At 37.2% G+C, this 22,510-nt stretch overlaps 1 protein-coding gene across 1 annotated transcript in view; it reads left to right on the forward strand.

The window, feature by feature from the left end:
* The window catches only part of DDX10 (DEAD-box helicase 10), a 266,513-nt gene that overhangs the window by 122,022 nt on the left and 121,981 nt on the right, over positions 1–22,510 (forward strand). The gene's annotated exons all lie outside the window — the stretch shown is intronic.

The raw sequence follows: 22,510 nt of genomic DNA on the forward strand, positions 1-22,510 counted from the left end.
AAGTGTCCATATATTTACTAGCATAACTCAGTGCACTTCAGCCTCTTTGTGTATAAAGGAAGATTTAAGAAGACTTCTTTTTGGCACTTTTGAATTTCTGATAGCTTTGAATTTCCACTATGTTTGAGTGCTCAGGTATTCACCAGAAGGCGTCCTTGTGCTTTCTTGATTTCATATGTTGAGATTTTATCCCCCCGCCCCCGCAAACTTTTACAGTATAAAATACTCTAAACTCTTAGTCTCCAATAAATGTTCTTTTGGTTTGGCCTTCTTGGGACATGGACTCATCCTCAGTTATTTACCATTTTGGTCTCAGTGAGTTTTTTTTAGATCTTTCGTTAAAAAAAAAAAAAATTGGTAGTATTTTAAAGTGCACATGAAATTTCCCGTCTTAACCATTTTTAAGTATACAGGTCAGTGTTGTTAAGTATATTCACAGCGTTGTGCAACGCTGAACTTTTTTATCTTGCAAAAGTGAAACTCTATTCATTAAACGGTAATACTCCATTTTCTCATCCCTTCAGCCCCTGGCAACCATCGCTATACTTTATTTCTATAAATTTGACTAATCTAGATAGCTTGTGTAAGTAGAGTTATATAGCATTTGTCTTTTTGAGATTACCTTATTTCACATAGCATAATGTATTCATCCGTGTTGAAGCATCTGTCAGAGTTTTCTTCCTTTTAAGGCTGAATATCAGCTCTTTTTAAGAGCAGATTTTTTATAAGAAGAGAATTGAAGATGTTAGAATATTAAATGTGTGAGAAGAATTAGTATAGTTTGAAGGTTAGGATGGTGGGAAGAAGATTCTGGAGCTTCTGAAAGTTTCAGCTTTGCTTATCCTACTTGAATATGCTACCCTGAAATATGACCCTTGGGCTTATTATTGAGAATTATTTTTGAGTCAAAGGCACATAAACAGTAGATACAAGAAGGTCATACAGTAGATACATTCTGACCTTTTTCTTCCTGAGAGCAAGAAGTAAAACTCCCAGGTAAAAAGTACCTTCCTGATACCAGGAGAAAGGAAAACATTCTTACTACTGGAGACAGAGAAGAGAAACTGAGAAAAATCTGTGCAAATAAACCTTGTTACTCATCCTTATCTTCCTGGTCACTTTTCCACAGTTAATTCTCTAGCCCAAACCCTTTATCTTTATCATTTCTTCACAATTTACTACCCTCTGTCCAACCAAATATATAAGCTTTTGGCCTTAACTGCTTCTTTGGGTTTTCATTTTTCTCGTGAAGGCTTTCAGGTACACAAAAATTACAAAATAAAATAGGCTTATATTATTTTAGGCTTTTCTCCTGTTAATAGGTCTTGTGTCAATCTAATCAGGAGAGGGTAGAGGAGAAATTTTACTCTCCTATACTTGTTTCCCATTTATTGCATTTCATCTAAGTATTAGTAGTACCTGAGCTTTTGTAATTTTTTAAAAAATATAAGTAAAATCCCATCTCAGACCAGTTTATTTTTATTTTTTGCTTTTTAGGACCATACCCATGGCATATGAAAGTTCCCAAGCTAGGGGTCCAATTGGAGCTATAGCTGCTGGCCTATACCACAGCCACAGCAACACGGGGATCCTTAATCCACTGAGCAGAGGCCAGGCATCAACGCCCCAACCTCATGGTTCCTATGGATTCATTTCAGCTGCGCCAAGACAGGAACTCTACCAGTTTATCTTTAATAAGCATACTGAGTGTATCTACTATCTTGGGAGTTGCCTTTTCTTTGCATTCTTTGTGATATATATATATATATATATATATATTTTTTTTTTTTTTTTTTCCCCCCTTCACTGAAGAGCTGTTGAAAGTAATGTAAATGACTTTTTTGGACTCGTGATAACCTAGATCTGAAAATAAGTTATTTCTTTAGAGTTCTCTTAGTCATCGATAGGTGTATGGATGACAAAGTTTGCTTATCCTGTTATATAATAAAACATTATTTCAATGTGAAAAAGTTAGGCTCCAATTTGGAGAGAACTTTTTTTCCTACATAGTCTCCTGAAAGGGTTAATTCTTCACCTCTGTGAACCAGAACCATCCTAAGAAGTTCTTTGGGACAAATCTGATCACTTTACACCTCCAGAACATGCCCCTGTCTAAAGTCCTTGGCAACTCTGTGCTTTCCAATCGAATGCAAAACTAAATCCATGTCCTATTTCTTGCCAGACTCCAGTTCTCTCCCTACTCACTTTCATCCCTGCCTTTACCTCCATGAAATGATTTAGAATTCTCCAGATGAATTTGTCCTTGCAAATATGATGCTCCATGCCTGGGGTATCCCAGGATAGCCTGGGATATCCCATTGTTATTTCTCTGTATCTGGTGAAATCTTACTTTTGATTGAAGCCTTTGTCTGCCAGGGTTTCTTTCTGAACCTCTGAACTCAATGGTCTGAGTGACTATTTCTCAATTTTTCTAAAGATAGTATGTGAATATTATCATTCTAGATGTATGAGTTAATTTATTACTTTCAATGGATTCTTAGGGCATTAGGAATTAATTTTCATTTTAGACCCCCCCACCATAAAAGAGGTCTAGTCTGAATTTGTTTCCTTCTATTGCCCCTGCATAGATGTCGCACTCCTTTGGAACATTTGTCACATTATAAGTATTTGTTTGTATATTATGTATTACTTTTTGTCAGCTTTTCCATTTAGGCTGGGCATGAAGAGAGTCTGTCTTATTTATTCTCACACCCCAGGACTTGGCACCATGCCTGACAGAGAGTTGATGTTCAGTAAATATTGGTGAATATAGATAGATACCAGTGCTGAGTATTATACTGACTTCCTAAAGTAGTTCACCTTCATTTTATTTATTTATTGGCCATGATGTGCAGTAGCTTGATGTGGGATCTTAGTTCCCTGATCAGGGGTCAAACCAGGGCCAAAGGATCAAAAGCGCCAAGTTGAATCCTAACTACTAGGCCACTTGGGAACTCTACCTTTTTTTTTTTTTTTTCTTTTTAGGGCTGCACCTGTGGCATATGGGAATTCCCATGCTAGAGGTCAAATCAGAGCTACAGCTGCCAGCCACAGCCATGGCAATGCCAGATCCAAGCGTCATCTGTGACCTATATCACAGCTCATGGCAATGCCAGATCCTTGACCCACTGAGCAAGGCCAGGGATCAAACCTGTGTCCTCCTGGATACTAGTCGGGTTCGTTTTTGCTGCGCCACAACAGGAACTCCTCATTTTTTAAAAAGCATGACTGTAGTCTTCATTGTTCATTTCCTTTTCAAACTTATTTTTGTATCTGCTTTCATTCTTTAATGGGTACCTTGACATTTGCTGCTCTATTTCCTAGTTGTCCATATATTACAACTTCAGTGATTTTCTTGTTTGTTGTGGTTGCTTTGCCTGCCTAAATAGAATTAATTGCTCCTAGTGAGAACTTGTTGGTATGGGTTTTTAGACTCTCTAGTTCAGATTTATAAGAAATTACATCCTTATTGATTAATTGATAGTTATGTGGAAAATTGTATGAGAGGATGCTTTTGCCTAATTTTATTAGGCAAAAATATGGTTAAACCATTTCTTTGAATAATAATGTTGCTTTTGTAGTATTTATAATTTGTGTGTTATCTACTACCATTTTCTCAGTTGATGCTAATTTTGACTGTGCATTATTATACTTACCCCTTGAGTGTTTGCTCTATGAATTGATCTCTCATCCAGGTGGTAAAGTAATTCCCTCCATTCTTTTTGCATCCCTATCTACCCAATATGTGGAGGTGGAAATAGATATTGGTTGTTATTTGATGTCATTTTGTCAGGCTTTGTTCATTAAGAGCAAAGGAATATAATCCTTTGAATTGGCAGAACCAGACTGTGCTGACCTATCAGTTCTCTCCCAGACCCAGAAGGATGGTGACAGTGCAGCGTCTTTTCATGGAAAAGACTTCTTGTTGTTAGATTATGTACTTAGGAAAGTCTGAATAGTTTCTCTGAGTGTCAGATGTGATTATTTTAACTTTAATCAAGCAGATATTTAAACTATAGTTTTCTAATAATATGAGAATAAAACGATGAGTTTATCTTCACCTCTCCTTATCTGCCTAACCTGTGAAAATTTTGTGTTTAGATTTTTTAATTTTATTTTTGGCTGCTCCATGGTATATGGAGTTCCCAGGCCAGGTATCAGATCCAAGCCACAGTCGTGCCCTAAGCCACAGCTGTGGCAATGCCGGATCCTTAACCCACTGTGCTGGGCCGGGATCAAAATCACGTCCCAGTGCTCCCAAGATGCCGCCCATCCCTTTGCACCTCAGCAGGAACTCCTTGCCAATAAATTCAAAGGACACATTCACTATTTTGTAAACTGCCATAGAATCTGTAGGTTTCTGTTCCCTTGGCTTGTCTTCTCTCCTTAAAGCTTGAAATAAATGTGCTTTTTTTTTTTTTTTTTGAGCTTGATTGGAAATATATTTTCAAAGTGTCTGAATTGGTGAAGTGTTGAACCATTCCAAGATTGGAGGAGCTCGGTTGGCGTATATAGGGAAAACCATGTATCCTGCGGGACTCATGTGTCAGAAGATCTGTGAATCCTGAATGTTCTAGACAACAACGTTCTGTTTCCTAAATTTGTTCTTAACTTCTTATAGCCTTGATTTTCTCTTATACTCTGTTGTGAAAATCAGATAAAAGCATAAATGGTAATATTTATATAGCCTGTATGGTACAAATGTGAAGTAGCATTACTTCTGTGTTTGATTGGTATGATATTAAGTCAGCTCCCACTTTCTCGCCTGAATTCAGTCTCCATGCTCTTCTAACCCCTTTCTGATGCATCCAACTCTAAAAACCCTTTTCCTCATGAAAATTTTGAGGATTATTTTAATGTACTAACAGTACATTAAAAACACAGCAGGGAGTTCCCTGGTGGCTCAGCATGTTACTTCTATGGCTGGGGTTGTTGCTGTGGTGTGGGTTTGATGCCTGGCCTGGGAACTTCTGCATCCTGTGGGCATGACCAACAACGCCGCCCCCAGCCCCCCCCCCCCAAAAAAAAAAAACTAGTAAATAGCAAAGTTAGAATTCAGATCCAGGTCCTTTTTACTAAGCCTGGGCTGCTAACCAATACATGTGATCAACTATCAGCATTCTTTTATCATCATTAATAGTAGATTGGTGATTTTTGGAGTCATATTATTCAAAGATAAACAGTTAAAATGGAGCTATAGGAAGCTTGAAAAAGAAAATTACAGAAATTCTCAACACAGCACTGTTTTAGTGGGTGTGTGTATAGTCAAAACAAAACAAAACAAAAAAATTAGGATCAGTGTGTTGAGTACTCTGTGGCCCATTGTAGCTGTCAAGTGGAACCCCATCACTGCTCTCTTCAGAAAACTCATAAATGTGTGTGGATAAGTCTGCACCATCCAAATAATCACACATTTATATGCTTTAGAATGCACTAAATCCAATGGTACTGTTACTAGAAAGATAACAAAATTTTTTTCTTCTTTAAAGCAGTCTTTTAAATTTTCACTAGTTCATTTTTGTTTATGTATCAGAAGAAGCATCTGATTTCTTGCACAAAATTTATAAGACAGCAGCATGTTATTTCTCTTTAGGGATATGCCATTCAAGTCTTATTCTGTCATGCTTAGAATAAGTTGTTTTTCTTTTGCAATTTTCTCAAACTCTCTGAGATTTTTTTTTTAAAGATAATTAAAAGATTCCTAGAGTTAGTTGCTTACATTGCGTGGAAAGAGACAGCTATGTGCTTTTATTTTTATAGGCACACTTTAATGAAAATTACTCCCCTCTCTTATTAACAGAGCGGATTTTTGAACAAGAAAGTGCCAACACAGGATACTTGTCTCATGAATTTATTTTTCTAGACTTGAAATTTAATTATATCACTCCCTCAAACTTGGATATAGATACAACTCCTAAGTACTGTCAGCAGAGGCAATCTATAAAATTAATGTCTGTATCATTTTTATAAATCTGACATAAGAAAAGTGAAAAACATAGTTCTCAGAAAAGTCAATCAGATTTAAATTTATTCTGTAGAACTGATACTCTGCTGTTACAGACACAAGCTGTCTCCAAGCAACTTTTTCCTTTTGGCTGCTTATTTCATTTTCCTCTACTTTTTCTTTCTTTTCAAATAAATGATTTTTTTTGCCAGCAGCATTCTTTCAGTCTATCTAATTTAGAAAGAAAGCTCCAACTGAAGTATGTATTCTCAAGTATAAACTTTTATTTTTCCATGGAATCTGTACTTTATTTTGAATTTTTCTCACGCTTGAGCGATAATGTGCATGCACGAGTGTACACACACACACACACACACACACACACACACCCCAGTGCATGGCTAGACTTGACACTCTGGGAATTTTAACAGTGCCAACACCCCTGATCCCCACCTCCCTCAAACACACGTACCACACGCTAGCTGCTCCTCCTTTCCCTGCTGTGTATTTTTTCCTCTTGCACTTACCTTCTAGTCATTACTCCTTGTCTATCTCCAATGGACTGTAAACTCTTTTAGGGGGATGTTTTTGTCTGTTTTGTTCACTTCCTACAAAAAGGTAAATCAAATACATTTTACATGGTATTTGTATCTGTTCACCTCCTGCAAGAGATCATAGATTTTGTTGACTATGTTAGTAGTTGGTCATTTGATACACTATGTGTTACCTCGGCATCTTTTTGTACTAGGCAGTGTGCCCAGTGCTAAGACGGTGGTGGTGGCTGTGGCTGCAGCTAGATGCATGTTTCACCTGTCATACTTCACACAGTTATACTGTGGAGATAGGTAGTATGTGTAAAATCTATCAAGTGATACAAGACCTCATAAAATTCAGGGCTAAATTTTACAGTAGTAGGAGTTGATTAAAGATCAGCCTGTTGGGTTGAGGAAGAGACAGATTCATGGCTGGACTTTTAAAATTATAGAGGGTAAGGAAGGATATTCTGGAAAGGAGCCCTTAATGCTACTTCCTTTCTGAACTTTCTCTGATTTTACCTGCCCCCCCAATCCCTTAAGATTTATTTTTTAAAAAGGAAACAAACTAAAAAATTATTCACTATCTTCCGCCATGATCTGACATATAGCACATAATTAAATTTAAATGTTATTTTATAATGTAACTGTGTACTGTCTTCTGTTAAAAACAAACAAAAGTCTTAAGACATATTATTGACATTGCGTTAGAGATATTTGTTTAAAGGCAAGCGATAGAATGAGCTTTCTCTGGAAGTGAGGGGGAAAGAATCCTCAGAAGTCAGTCTGGCTCGATTTAGCACCCAGTTATATTTTCTCATTAACTGTCCACCAGTTCCCCATTGCCTTTATACCCTAGAAATGACAAGTGATCCACTGAATTTTAGTTAGATGGGACAAATAGAGCAAAGGGTAATTCTGAAGGGGAAATTAATTGTAAATGTGACTTATTAACTGTAAATTAATTATTGGTGCTCTCTCTAGAGAGAGGGAGAACCAGTAATTAATGACTGACAATTTTTGATGGATGGTTGCTGTACTCTTCATGTATATATTTTAATTGTGTAAGATCTTCATGGTTTTTGTTAAGGTTCACTTATTCTAAAATTTATTTTTACTGGTACTAAATGTAAATGTAAACATTACTACATTCCTATTTTTCTGGTAAAATCATTGATCATTTTGCAGTGATGGCTGCAACCAACCTGCTCATTAATTTCCTTGTTGAAAGCGGCTTTGCCTAACACACTAGATACGGTTTGAGCAATGGAAAACAAAATCAATAAATAAGATGGTTTTAAAAAATCCACTTACCTCTCAGGATTTGTTAAGTAAATCACTAGTACACGGATATTTAATGAGCTTTTTTTTTTTTTGCCACATATCATCAAATCTTGCTGTGGTTAATATCCTATTATAGCCAATTAATTACCCATCCCTGTTTTCAGTTGATTTTTGTTTTTCAAAAGTAAACTCTCTGAATACTCCTTTCTATTGTGTTATCTCTCTTAAAAAGCTGCGTGTGAAGGAGAATTTTAGTACTTCATAGATTTTTTTATGTAATAGACATGTCAACTTATTACTTACATTGATTTATAAATAAGTATATTTATGTTAGAATAGTCCACATGGAGTTATATTTTTATAGTTCTTAGATATTACCACCCTTTATTTCCTTGTATATGTTCTTCAGTAACTATTGACTAAATGGACTATAGCATATGTGGAAAGATGTAAAATGAATATTTCTAAAATTATAATGATAAAAATTCATAAAATGCCATAAACAGACATTTGCTCTGTTTATGAACAGATTTCCCGGGTTTTTCTTAAGTTGTTATAAAATTGATAATATGTTTTTGGAAACAGATAACCAGGCAAAACCATATTTATTTTCTTCCTTACTAATACTGAGAATATTTAAGTATTTCTCTTCATTTAAACATATACTATGGAATAAATTCCTAGGTGAAACGACTAAATCAAAGGATCTGTGAATTTAGAATTTTAATAGATATTGTAAGTTGGGCTATTTCACATTTTCTATTCATAATACATGGTACCACTTTTTCTCCTAACACAGCATCTTTTCAAATATTTGATCTTTCCAAGTTACATAGAAGGGAAATGGTTATCTCTATGAACTTTTTATGTATGTATTTCATATCATGAATGAACCATTTGTATTACTTTTTCTGGGAACTATCCATATATTTTGCCTTATTTGGCTTTTGGTCTTTTTTTCTTTCTCTTTGTATATTAGGAAAATTAGACCTTTGCTTGGATCTAATGAATTGTAAGTAGTTCGCTGTTTTTGTTCTTGGTTTGTTTTTGTTTCCCAGATTAGATTGTCTTTCGTTTTACTGACTTGGGATTATGTTTTAAATGTTTTTATGTAGTTGAATCTGCCATTTTGGTCTTTTTTGACTTCCGAGTTACATGTTAAAGTTCTTGTGCATGTAAGTTTTTGATCCACTTGGAATTTATTCTTTTGTAAAGCATGAAAGTGTTGAAAAAATAAACTTTATTTTTTCTAGATAGCTATTCAGTTGTTCCAACATCATTTATCGATGTCTGTCTTTTGATCTGATTTAATGTGCGCCTTTATTCTATTTGAAATCCTTTGTATGTTTGGGGTCTGTTTTTGAACTTTCTGTTCCAGTCCATTGATATGTGTATTTTCCTTTATCATACACTTAAATATTTCATAGAGCTACTCATCACTTACTCTTTTTCAGAGTTTCCCCAAATTCTGAACTTAAACTTTTTTCTATTTCTTAGCCTGGGGACTTCTGGTAATGTAAATTTGGGCAGTCCACCTTGGCCTTTTAATTTATTCTAGGATTTTTTACTCATCTCCTCCTCTTATGCTCTCTCTTGTACCCAGAGCTCAGAGCTTGAATTGAACTAACCTTCCTCAGTTGTTGTCTTTCTGGGCCCCCAGCCATATTTTTTTCTGATCCTTCTTTCACAGAGCATACAGCCATTTGAAAGTTTCATAGGGGATTCATTGTACTCATTTCCCGTGCTTTTTCTGTCCAAGTGTGAGCATAATGCTCAGTCCCATGGCGTTTGTGGTATGTTTTGGGTTGATGGCACACCTCAAAACTACCCAATTTCCTTTTCCTTTTCTGAATTGGGGGATTTTTTTCTTGCTTACTTAGCAATGTATTTAATTATTGTAAAGCTATTTGGTGATATTTTATCACTGTTTCTAGATACTTGTGATGTGAGAGCTTCTACCCTATTGCCAGAGCTGGTAGTCTCTAAATATTACACATTTAAAGCTACCTCGCCTGTCTTGGCAGTGAAAGAATAATGATTTATAGCTTTCTCTTGTGCCTAGATTAGGTAATGGGTAGCAAGTTCAACTTTCACTGGCCTTTCGATATTTTTATTCATCTTTTGGCATGGACTGGATGAGTCAGTTTATAAAAAACAAAAATTACATGTTTGTCAATGTTCCTAAGTTAACATTAAGCACAAATTATTTTTCTTTCTTTCTTTCTTTCTTTCTTTCTTTCTTTCTTTCTTTCTTTCTTTCTTTCTTTCTTTCTTTCTTCTTTTTTTAATTACTAATCACCTAATAAGTAGCTCCACCCTTCAATGGCTAGACCCACAGCCAGTGCCACATATAGTGGGAGGGGAGGTCAGGGGTTATTTATTGTACTTATGCTACATGCTTTACAAATGCTGTTTTGCTTAGTCTTACACCAGATCTCTAAGGCATTTTCTTTCTCTCTTTCTGTCTGTTTGTCTGTCTGTCTATCTTCTTGTCTTTTTATGGCCACACCTGCAGCATATGGAGGTTCCCAGGCTAGGGGTTGAGTTGGAGCTGTAGCTGCTGGCCTAACACTACAGCGACAGCAACAATAGATCTGAGCCACATCTGCGAACCACAGCTCATGGCAACGCAGGACCCTAATCCCACTGAGCGAGGCCAAGGGATCAAACCTGTGTCCTCGTGGATACTAGTCTGATTCATTTCCGCTGACTCACAACGGAACTCCCTCTTTGTTGTCTTGAACACTGCTAATGAGTATTAGTCGAGGTTTATTTTCCAGCTTGTGACTGGTTTATTTTTGGCCAAATTTATGGAAGGTGACTTTATGCTCAAGGAACTAAAATTGAAAATAGGGGCCGGGTCCTTTGTAGTGTGTGTGAGAGAGTATAAGGTGGCAGGACGCCGTAGTGAAGAGGGAAGTAGCAATGGCACAGTAAGTTTGATGATCATAGGTAGATGCCACTCTCAGTAGGATGATGAGTAGAGGTGGGAAGACCAGAATAGGGGGACACACCTGTGATTGGAACTGGTTGATGAATTTTGAAGTTAGTAGACTGAACCTGAATGCTTCTGGGGCCCACTCTTTTTCTCTGTTGGTCTCCATTGCCCCTAAATCTCTGGTATACTCTGCTTTGTTCACTGCCTTGTTGGTAGTGACAACAATATAGGAACCATTCATTGTGCTTTGCCTAACACTTCACTTATATTTACTATTTAATATATTATTTTTCATATTTTACAGATGAGGAACTTGAAGATTGGGAGGTTCAAAAATCTTGAGCTAGTAATGGTAGAGCTAGAATCTGAATATAATATAAGTAGTTCCAACATGTATGTGCTTAATCTCCTTTGTGTTGACTTATTAGTGAAGCAAGTTTTTTGAGTCAATTTTCATCTTTTTGTTAATTTGTTAGACTTAATTATAGCAAATCTGTACCCTTTTAACACATTTGTGTAAATGCTGTCTGGCTGGGTCTAGGCTGGGTCCCACAATAAGTTTATATATAATTGTCTTTGTTTAGCTCTTCTAGAGTTACTCTCTTATTCCCGTAGATATTTATTAATAGAAAATTAACTGTCCCTGAATTAGATACCTTCTTCTTAGCCCAGTATTTTCTTCATTATATCTGAGGCTATTTTTTTTCATGGTGATTTTTAAAACTACGGCACTGTTAGTAAAACAAGCTAGCTGATAACTTCATGAGTAACAGAACACTTTGTTATCTTTCCACTCTCCGCCTGCTCTATAAGATTTGGGAGACAGAATCTTCTGATTTGACCTTAGGGAATTCTGCAGTCTTCCTGTGGCTCTGACTTCCTCCCCTGTTATCCTCCATCTTGCTGAGTCTTGTCTGGTCACTGGGAATTTTTTGTTTCTTGAACATAACAAAATCATTTCCACTTGTGGGCCTTTGGCACTTACTGTTTCCTCTACTTGAAAGTCTTATCTAGATTATTGATGACTTCCTCTTTCGTATCAGTTCGATCTTTGCCCGGGTGTCTCCTCTTCAAAGAGACCTTCTCTGTCTAAAATTTCTCCATCCTCCCTTCTTTACTGTGCCTTTGTTTCTATCTTGCAAATCTCCTTGACATATTCATTGTGGGTGTTTGTGTGTCTGTGTATCTGTGTGTGTCTGTGTTTCCCCACTAGAATGCAAGCTTCACTGTATCTTAAGTGCCTTGGATAGGACTTAGAATATAATAGATACTCAGTCAGTATTTGTTCAATAAATGCCTGAGCTTCTTTTATTCTTTTAATTATATTTTATCCCTCCTAATCCCACAAGGAATTTGAAGTAGCTTCAAAAATACTTCTAAATGTAATAAAGTAGAAAATATCAGGCATGCAAAATATAGATAGAATAGAAATGACTGGTGGGAAATTTAATATGCAGGTCATGCAAGGTTTTACATGGTTCTTAATATGGATCAGGAATTTTGTTCTGAGGGCTTAACTGCCAAAATGAAAAGAACACTTCTTCCGTATGGAGAAAACATTCTTCTATGCTAGAGAAACACAGTTTTTGCTTGCAATTCAACAACTGTCCTACAGTAGATAAAATAATAAATTTTATGTGGCAGTGTTCATCCTAACGTAAATTGGAGAGATGATGCCGGGGTGAAGTTCAGGGAAAGTAACTCTCTGGAAACTGACTGATAAGATACTCATACACATCCATGTTCGTCCCCTTTCTCTGTGCCCCCCAGCCCCCGGGAAATATGTGCATGCTTCTCTGAGTAAGTCAGGGCTTATTTTAAACAGGATTGTCAAGGAGTAGCCACTGTTTTTTTTTGTTTTTTATTTTTTTTTTTTTGTCTTTTTGCCATTTCTTGGGCTGCTCCCGCGGCATGGAGGTTCCCAGGCTAGGGGTTGAATCGGAGCTGTAGCTGCCGGCCTACGCCAGAGCCACAGCAACTCGGGATCTGAGCCGCAGCTGCAACCTACACCACAGCTCACGGCAACACCAGATCCTTAACCCACTGAGCAAGGCCAGGGATCGAACCTGCAACCTTATGGTTCCTAGTCGGATTTGTTAACCACTGCTCCACGATGGGAACTCCGCCACTGTTTTTTGACAGAGCAGTGAGATATAGCTTACTCAGTATTCTTAAAATGATTAGTTCATTCCAGAGCAAGGTGAAAATTATCCAAATGCTGTGCCTTTACTTGAACAAGGCTTACTGTAGGTGCTCAAATACGTAACGGATAATAGTACTATTTTGATCAAGTTATTCTATGGTAGTTTGTGGTCTTTATTAGGAAGTTTTGACATCCAGCATCTTAGATTCAGAATTAATGAGCCAGATTATTAGTGAGTTTCATAATACGCTAACTCCAGAAGTCTTAATACAAGTGGAGAATAAATTGTATTTTAATAGAGAAAATTCCCATCAGTTCAACCTGTTTATTATGATATTAGATTGAAATTAAATGTATTTAAAATGAGTTCGAAGTACATTTTTTATTAGGATCATCAAGTTATTAACCAAATCTGATTGAACCAAATCCTTCAAATTATTGTACAGTTTAATTATTCAAGTTTTTGGAGAAAAACCAGCCTTGGAAATGTTATAAATAGTATTCCTGGTCAATGATAACATACCAATCTGGAAATAACACACTGAGTCCCAAAGAGTCACTTCATATCCCATTGTTCCAGTGAACTTCTTACCAGTTCTATTCTTCTTCTTCTTCTTTTTTTTTTGTCTTTTTGCCTTTTCTAGGGCCGCTGCTGCAGCATATGGAGGTTCCCAGCCTATAGGTCTAATCAGAGCTGTAGCTGCCAACCTACACCAGAGCCACAGCAACTCAGGATCCGAGCCGCATCTGTGACCTACACCACAGCTCATGGCAACGCCAGATCCTTAACCCACTGAGCAAGGGCAGGGATCGAACCCGCAACCTCATGGTTCCTAGTCGGATTCATTGACCACCGCACCACAATGGGGACTCCTTACCAGTTCTATTCTTAGATCTTAGACATTCTTCTGGTGTAAGGGAGAGAATGTTTGGGAGATGGAAGACAGTTATTACACATCCTGTCATGAGCTAGTTAAGAAATCCTCATAGTTTCCTGTTGTTGGCTTAATCGTTTTGTTTTCCCTATTTAGAGTTGATAGTGTGACTGGGTGTCTATTAAGGGAAAAAAATGACTTGGCAGTACGGTGTAATGTTTTTACAACACATCACTAGTCCTGAGAGGGATTTGTTTTTGTAGAGCTTTTCCTTTCCCCTGTTTCTTTCTTTCTTGTGATTTTGTTTTCACATTGTCTCCTTTTATTACTGTAACTGTCTTAACTCTGCACGGCTCTCCTTTCCCCTGTCTATTTTGTTCCATCGGTGCTGTCTCTTTTGTGCCAGAGTCTTCCCTGAATATTGTCAACGGAACTGTTATTACCTTTCTACCACCAGCACTCCCTGACCCCCCTTCCCAGTTTATTTCACCTCTCTCTGTGATTACTGTTTTCTTTTTTCCTAGAGTGACAGAAGGATATTCCATTTGTCTCTGTTTTTAGTAGCAGTGTACAAGGGTAACACTGGAACTAGGAAAAAAGCATTTAGATTAGGATTTTGACCAATTGGTTATGAGGTTTGGAAACTACATTAGTTTTTTAGTGAAAAGAGTAATTTTCCTAGTTTTCTATTAATGTAATTTATTCTTTTAAGAATGCACAGGGAAGATAGCCATAGGTGTCCCAGTGGATGCATCTTATCTTTATTTAGTGAATTCTTTATCATAGGCTTGCTCAAATGAAAGCTGTACTTCAGTCTCTGAGAGAGGTTATGGACTCCAGCATATTTGGAAGGTAGACTAAACTTTCCTACCATGTTTCTAAAGTTTATTTTAAATAGTGACAGTGTGGAGTCTGAGAAGAGCATGAGCTTTGGGGTTTGAGAGTACATTTGAGATTAATTGCTCTGTGTTCAGAACCTGCCTCCGTCTTTCTTAGCAGGATAATTGTTTAACTTATTTTATTGTCAGTTTTATCACCTGTAAGATACAGAAAATATCTCAAAAGGGAAGTTCTGAGGAGTAAATGAAATATAAAACATCTATCATGGTATCTATCATCAGATGGTATCTTTAATTAGTTACCATTCTGTAAGCATCTCAAAGAAGTTTAGTGACCTTCTGATTTGCCAGGTAAGTCCATCTGGATTGGCACTTGTCATGCACTGGAGTTTAGTACAGATTTCACAATATCATGTCATGGATTAAGGAATAGGCTTTACTGGGATTAGGGAACATCTCATGGGAAAGCCAGGATGAGCAAGAAGAAGGCGAGGCATGGGTTTCCCACCCTCTTATTATTCTGCACAGAGGGATGCCAGAGCTTTGGCAGTCTGCTCAACCTACAGCATTTTTATTCTAGTGAAGGCATCCTGCCCTATATTATTCTCTCTTATTAAAGAACAAGTGGTAAATCAACCTTATCAGTGAATAGTCCCCCCAAACTACTTGGGAACCAGGCAGTGTAGGGTAGACACACCCGCAGTCATCTGTGAAATCACCTGTCCAGTGTGTGGAGACCTGGGGCACGTGGGAAGTTGGGTCGGCCCTGCTAAGGGGAGAACTGTGGTTCTGTCCAAAGCTGAGTGACGTCTCTGCCTTCCTCCTGGGAACACGGATGAAGGAGTGACTCCAGCTCCTTGACCAGGCACCCAGAATAACTCCTAAAAGACTGTTCTACTTCTCGCATCACACTTTATTGCCCAGAGTCAGTGAATCCATTTGCTTGAAAAATAGATGTTAGAGGTGAAATAGCATATGTTTGTTTATTTTTATGCTATTTAGGTAAGTCGATGTTAGAATAGGTAACAGAAGAAAGCTTTTCAGAGTTTGAATGAATGTTGCTCCCAACAAAAATTGAACATGATTTGACCAGGCTCAGCTCAGCTTCACAAATAATTATTGATTTCTGCAGTCACAGTGTAGGCACTTACTCTAGGAATTGAACAGAAAGTAAGACCATATTCTCAGGAAGTTTGGTGTGGTATCTAAGCAGGGTAAAACGGAAGTAGAAAATTTTCTTAAAAATAGAAGTAGAGTATAAGAAATACCATGAGGGATAACCACCAGGAGGCTGAGGGAAGAAAGTGAGAAGAGGTCTTAAAAGATAGCCAGTGCTGAATCTTAAATTAAATGTTCCTTTTGGGGGGAGAATTTTAAGCAGATTGATAGCTCCCGCATTTTCTAGTATGTGGATGGGATGGTAGGAAGAAGAGTTATTTAAAAAAAAAAGTGTTGCTTGGCTATGTAGCATAAGGAGTTTGGAGCTTAGCAAAAATTTCATTTTAATTCTTTGGGAACTGTGGTTTATAGTAGTTTTTAGTGAGCTGTAATTCAAAATACTATGTCTTAGTGTTACAGATTTACTAATGAAATAGTGAGGACCCATTCTAAGGTATGGGGAAAATAAACAAAACAAATGAGCAGCAATCTGTCAATAACTTCTACTCACTGTCAAACTTTTAAATTACTTAAATGCTGAAGAAAGCAGATGGAAATTATATTCATCACTGCATATTTGTCAGGAATAAAAAAAGGTCAAAGTAGTAGAGCATTGAGGGACAGAATACTTTTTTCCTAAAAGTTTTGCTTTTGAGAGCTTTAAAAAAAAAAAGGTTGGAGAGTTCCCACTGTGGCTCAGTGGGTTAAAAACCTGACTAGCATCCGTGAGGATGCGGGTTTGATCTGCAACCTCGCTCAGTGGGTTAAATATCCAGCATTGACACCAGCTACAGCATAGATTGTGGATGCAGCTTGGATCTGGCATTGCTGTGGCTGTGGCATAGGCTGGCAGCTACAGCTCTGATTCAACCCCTAGCCCACAGGTGTAGCCCTAAAAAGAAAAAAAAAACTTTTAAAATGCATTTCTTAAGAGATTTTTTTCATTGTAAGGAACACCATTTGCTACTGACCATATCTTGATTTCCATTTTATGCGGTTCTGAGTATTATTTAGGAAAATTATGGTTCTCAAAGGAAAGTGTGTAGTGTCTGAGATGTTTCTGAGATATTTTGTTAGTTATGTGTAGTATCAAGGTAAGACCTCAAACTAGGCTTGGAAGTTTTTTGGCAATCAGTATGAGTTTAGTATTGTTATTTATTTATTTATTTTTGTCTTTAGGGCCACGCCCGTAACAAATGGAGGGTCCCAGGCTAGGGGTCGAATCAGCTGTAGCTGCCAGCCTACACCACTGCCACAGCAATGCAGGATCCGAGCCATGTCTGTGACTTACACCACAGCTCACAGCAACACAGGATCCTTAACCCACTGAGTGAGACCAGGGATTGAATCTGCGTCCTCATGGATACCAGTCAGATTCGTTTCTGCTGAGCCATGACGGGAACTCCTAGTATTGTCATTTTTCAAGTATAATTGATTTACGATATTATATTAGTTTCAGGTGTACAACATAGTGATTCCATGTTTTTAATACGTTGTAGAATTATTATCACAATAAGTCCAGTTATTATCTGTCAAAAGTTAGGAGCTCCTGCTGTGGCACAACAGGATTGATGGTGTCTTGGGGGCTCTGGGACTCGGTTTTGATCCCTGGCCCAGCACAGTGGATTAGGGATCTGGTGTTGCCACAGCTTTAGCTTGGGTCGAGACTCTGGCTCAGATCTGATTCCTGGCCTGGGAACTACATGTGCTGCGGGGCCCAAAAATGGAAAAAAAAAAAAAAAGTTATTACAGTATCGTTGACCATATTCCCTATGCTATACATTACATCCCTGTGATTTACTTATTTTATAACTGGAAGTTTGTGCTCCTTTATTTATTTTGCCCATTCCGCCACCCCAGAATTTAGAGTTCCAGCCCTAACTTTCCTGGTACTGGCTGTGTGATGTTGAAATTCTCTTAACTTCTGCATATGTGTGTGTTTGCAATGTTGTTTTCTAGGTGATTGTGGCCATTTCATTCTTCTAGGTGTGTACTTATAATGCTAATATTTTAAATCCCCATTATATGGCTTTGTATGCCAATATTTTATAAACGGCATATTTTTAAGAGTATCCAATTTAAAATAAATCGAGACATCATCCAAGCACATCTTGTTGAAATGTGGTAGACATATGCGGGGCTTTGAACTTTCATTTGGTACTTTTTGCTTAGCTAACTTTTATATACCATAGAAGGCAGAGCTTGGAAAACTGGACTGTACATGTAGTTGTGAACATGCGTGTGGTAGTGATGTCTTTTATTTCTTCCTCAGGATGCATCCCATGCAGTTCTTGTGATTGACTAAGGTCAGCCAATTTAGAAACATGGCAGGCATTGGAACCAGTTAACAGTGTTTACCTTGTCTTGGGGATTTAGAAGGTTGGCATCAACATCTCTTCAGTGTCTTAAAATGGCATGTCATGGAGAACAGACTCGTGGTTGCCAAGGGGGAGGGAGGGAGGAGGGAGTGGGATGGATGGGGAGTTTGGAGTTAGTAGAGCAAACTATTACATTTAGAACAGATAAGAATTGAGGTCCTGCTGTGTAGCACAGGGAACTATATCCAATCTGTTATGATGGAACATGATGGAGGATAATATGTGAAAAAGAATGTGTGTGTGTGTATTCATACACATATACACACACATTTGTATGACTTGGTCACTTTGCAGTACCGCAGAAACTGACACAACCTTGTAAATCAAATATAAATTAATAGAAAAAAAATTTTAATGGCATGTCATAAATGGCTTAACTCACCATTTAGTTGAAGCCCAGTTTAAGTTTAATATATATCTTAGTTTTGTTACTCTAGGTCTTTTAGTCATATAGGAATTCTTTTTCTGTAGTTTAGAAGGTAGAAGCACGTGCATGTATGTGTGTATATAATTTTTTAAATTGTGGTTTGCTGAAAAACTACTATTACTGTGGGATTTTTCTGTTAGACTTTCATGATGAATGAATTTTCAGAAACTCTGATTTAGATCACACTAACCAGACTGCCAAGTCATTTGTTATTCTTGTAGGTACTGGAGCCAGCTATGGAGTTCTCAGTTAAACCTATAATTAAATCTTGTTGAATGTTATTTTGATGCTATCTCATTTTGGTCATACAAATTCTGATTAAATTAGCTGCTGGTATATAATTACAAAGGCTTTGGTGTCACTTGGAAGGAAGGCGGTGGAGGAGTAAGATAGCTGCTTCCTCAAGAGAATGTACCTTAGTGTCATATTGTTTATGGTTGTTTCATAAATGCCATCCCAAGTCTTTTAACTTAGTTGATTTCCACCATGATTGCCTTCTTTAGGTAGTCCTGTCTCCCTTAACTTTGTTAACTAAGTAGCTGTGTGACAGAAATTAGCTTTCCTCTTTGTATGGCTGGGTTTTTTGTAAATGGCTTATAATATTTGTAAGTTCTAGAAGAATTTCAGAAGTTGTCAGAAACAGCAGAAGTTGATGTAGCCAATTTGGACACAAGTTAGAAATGAAATCCATACTGTCATTTTTAAAGTCTAAAAAGAGAGGCAAAAAGTATGTATCAAGCTCCTTTTCTCTAAATTGCTTCCAGCTGCCTGCTTCCTAATCTAGAAATATTTATTAAAAGTGGCAGGTTAAAAATTGGATTCCTAAGGCAAAATAAATATGACTGGTTCCATAATTTTGTTAAAGAATGGGAAATATCTGAGATTTCACTTTTGTAGTGGCTTTTTTTGAGAGGAGAGTGGGGGAGCATGATATAGAGCAAATAATACCTGTTTCCTGGATAGCAAAAAGAAAAAGAAAGAAAAAAAAAAGTAACCAGACAGTTTCAGTGAACCAAAGAAAAATTTCCCAGGTCAGTGAATTAGAAATCTGAATTATTTTCATATTTTGTACCTTTCAACAATATAAAAACCACTGAAAAGGTAGAATGAAACATCTGAGATAATAGATAAGACAAAAACAGTGATGGATTTGCCTGGCCCTGAAACTCAGTCAGGGATGAGAAAGTAAGAAAACAAGCAAAGTAAAATATGGCTTGGGTGGAGAAAAAGAAGTTTAAATCTAACCGAGGCTAGTGGAAGGCAATGGAAGATTTAAAGAATTGTTAGACTCAAATGATATAAATAGGCTTTTTTTTCTTTTTTTTTTGTCTTTTTGCCATTTCTTGGGCCGCTCCCGCGGCATATGGAGGTTCCCAGGCTAGGGGTCGAATCGGAGCTGTAGCTGCCGGCCTACGCCAGAGCCACAGCAACTCAGGATCCGAGCCGTGTCTGCGACCTACACCACAGCTCATGGCAACGCCGGATCGTTAACCCACTGAGCAAGGGCAGGGACCGAACCCGCAACCTCATGGTTCCTAGTCGGATTCGTTAACCACTGCGCCACGACGGGAACTCCTAAATAGGCTTTTTAAAATCAAGGAAAATTTTATGCTAGTTCTGACAAGAAATTGATGAGGAAAAGAAGACACATGTTGAAAGGGAAAAAACATGGGCATTTGAATGAGGGTTTGGTGCATGGAACTTACATATGAAAAGTGAGAGAAAGACACATAGAAATGACAAGTGTATTGGAGATAGATTTGAAAGTTATTTTTCTGAAAGCATTCAGTAGTTAAGGTGGCAGGTACACACTCCTAGAAAGAGTTTATTTATTTATATTATAAACTTTCTGGAAAGTATTCCAAGTTAAGCTGCAGATTCAGGGAGCAGGAATCATGATGGGAGGAATCTAGCAATCAAGAAACCCTGCGAAGGATGGCTATCCCTTGTGATCCTCCATAACCAGAAGGAAGTCCAAACAAAGCTGAGATCACAACAAATCACACAGTTTTCAGTCTGGGTGAAAAAAAAAAAAAAAAAAAAAAGAAGCCATATACAATCGCCAGTGTTCCCATTTATAATAACTAGTTAAAATGATTTTTTAAAAAAGAATCATGAGTATTTCATAATAAATATTTTGTCATTGCTGCTTAATGTATTGTAGTACTCATTAACCATTCTCATTACTTTATACACTGACAGATTACAAAGAAATTAGTAGTGCATAACCTTATTGACTCTATGGAATAGAGAAAGAGTAATGCTTGCTTATGATTTGCTTCTTAGTGTAATCACAAGGACTGATGTAGCCTTAAAAAAATGAGGGACTTTGTATATGTAGGCTTTAATCTGTATGATTTTTATTTTTGGAATAAACACATTATTTATAAAATATTTGCAGAGTTCCCATTGTGGCTTAGTGAGTTACAAACCCAACTATTATCCATGAGGATGTGGGTTCGATTCCTGGCGTCACTCAGTAGGTTAAGGATCCAGTGTTGCCATGAGCTGCGATGTAGGTCACAGACACGGCTTGGATCTGGTATTGCTGTGGCTGTGGTGTAGGCCAACAGCTGCAGCTCTGATTCAGCCCCAACCTGGGAACTTCCACATGCCACAGGTCTGGCCCTAAAAAGACCAAAAAAAAAAAAAAAGGATGAATTTCTAGAACGGGTCTTTTAGGCAGTCTTCTACATATAATTTTTGAAATATAAATATGAAGTAATGAGACAAGTATCTCATACAAATAAATTCTGTAACAGCTGTGATTCTTATCAGGAAGGAAGTAGGGGTGGGACCTTGTAATTTGAATAGCATATTCTTCTCAATGATCTTTTGGTTGAGATGCCAAAACCATTTTGGGTATCTTTGAATTATGACTGTTTCTCTTGTTACTGGGACTGGGCGTTTGTATTTTATTGCAAAAATTTTCAAACATACAGAAAAGTTGAAAAGTTATACTTTTTTAAATGATTTTTTTTATTATAGTTGGTTTATAGTGTGGAAAATTGTACTTTGGATACTGAAATATCCGTCACTCACATTCTACATTTACCTTTTTACCATATGTCCTTTTTCATGTAATTTTCCATCCATGCGTCATCCTTTTATTTAATGTATTTCAGAGGAAGTTGCCACCATCATTACATTCTCTTCCATATTCTTCAGCTTGCCTGGCATTAACTAAAGTTCAGGATGTGTTTACAAAATTCTTTTTTGAGGAAGAAATTTATATACAAGGAATTGCACCAGCTCTGTAACATTTGATGAGTTTTGACAAATGTATACACCTGTGTAACAAATTCCTATCAAGATGCAGAGTATTATCACCCCCAGAAAGTTTGCTCCCCTTGCTCTCAGTATTTTTTGTGCTTTTATTTAAGCGATTATAACTTACTCCTGTTTAATTGTTATTTTATGTCATACTAATCTTCTCAGTTTGCATTATTTGATTGGCATTCTATCATTAGCTGAGGGCTGATGGACAGAGTATCCACCAACCTAGAATCCTTAAGACATGGCCTCACCATAAAACCAAGATCCAATACGAGTTAGTAACGTAGTCTCTAGCCCTGGTGGTTGTGTTGGTGTTCTCTGATAAGTGTTTGCAGGGAAAAATGAGGTGTCAGAGTAATGACTGGGTGGAAGGAAGCCTTATTAGTGCTCTGTGTTCACAAGGTATACTGCAGGGAGCAATTTATTTTGGTTGACTAGCTTCCTGTTTTAAGAACTCTTACCCATCTCACCTTTGGACACAGCCTAGTTATCATTGGATGTTTTCCAGCATACATAGAGTGAATTACTGTAAGGGGAGGAAGATTGTTGAGTTACAAACAGTGTATTGGAGTCATTTTGCTTTCCAGGTAAACATATTCCTACTCTAAAAAACTTAAGTGTGTACCAGAAAATCAGAGTTGTTTTGAAAATGTGCTCTGTTTTTAGCGGAAAGATAGCTTTATCTTAACTGGCCATTAATCACATTATTGTGTAG

This window comes from Phacochoerus africanus, chromosome 11 (assembly GCF_016906955.1).
Source record: "Phacochoerus africanus isolate WHEZ1 chromosome 11, ROS_Pafr_v1, whole genome shotgun sequence".
Taxonomy (NCBI): domain Eukaryota; kingdom Metazoa; phylum Chordata; class Mammalia; order Artiodactyla; family Suidae; genus Phacochoerus; species Phacochoerus africanus.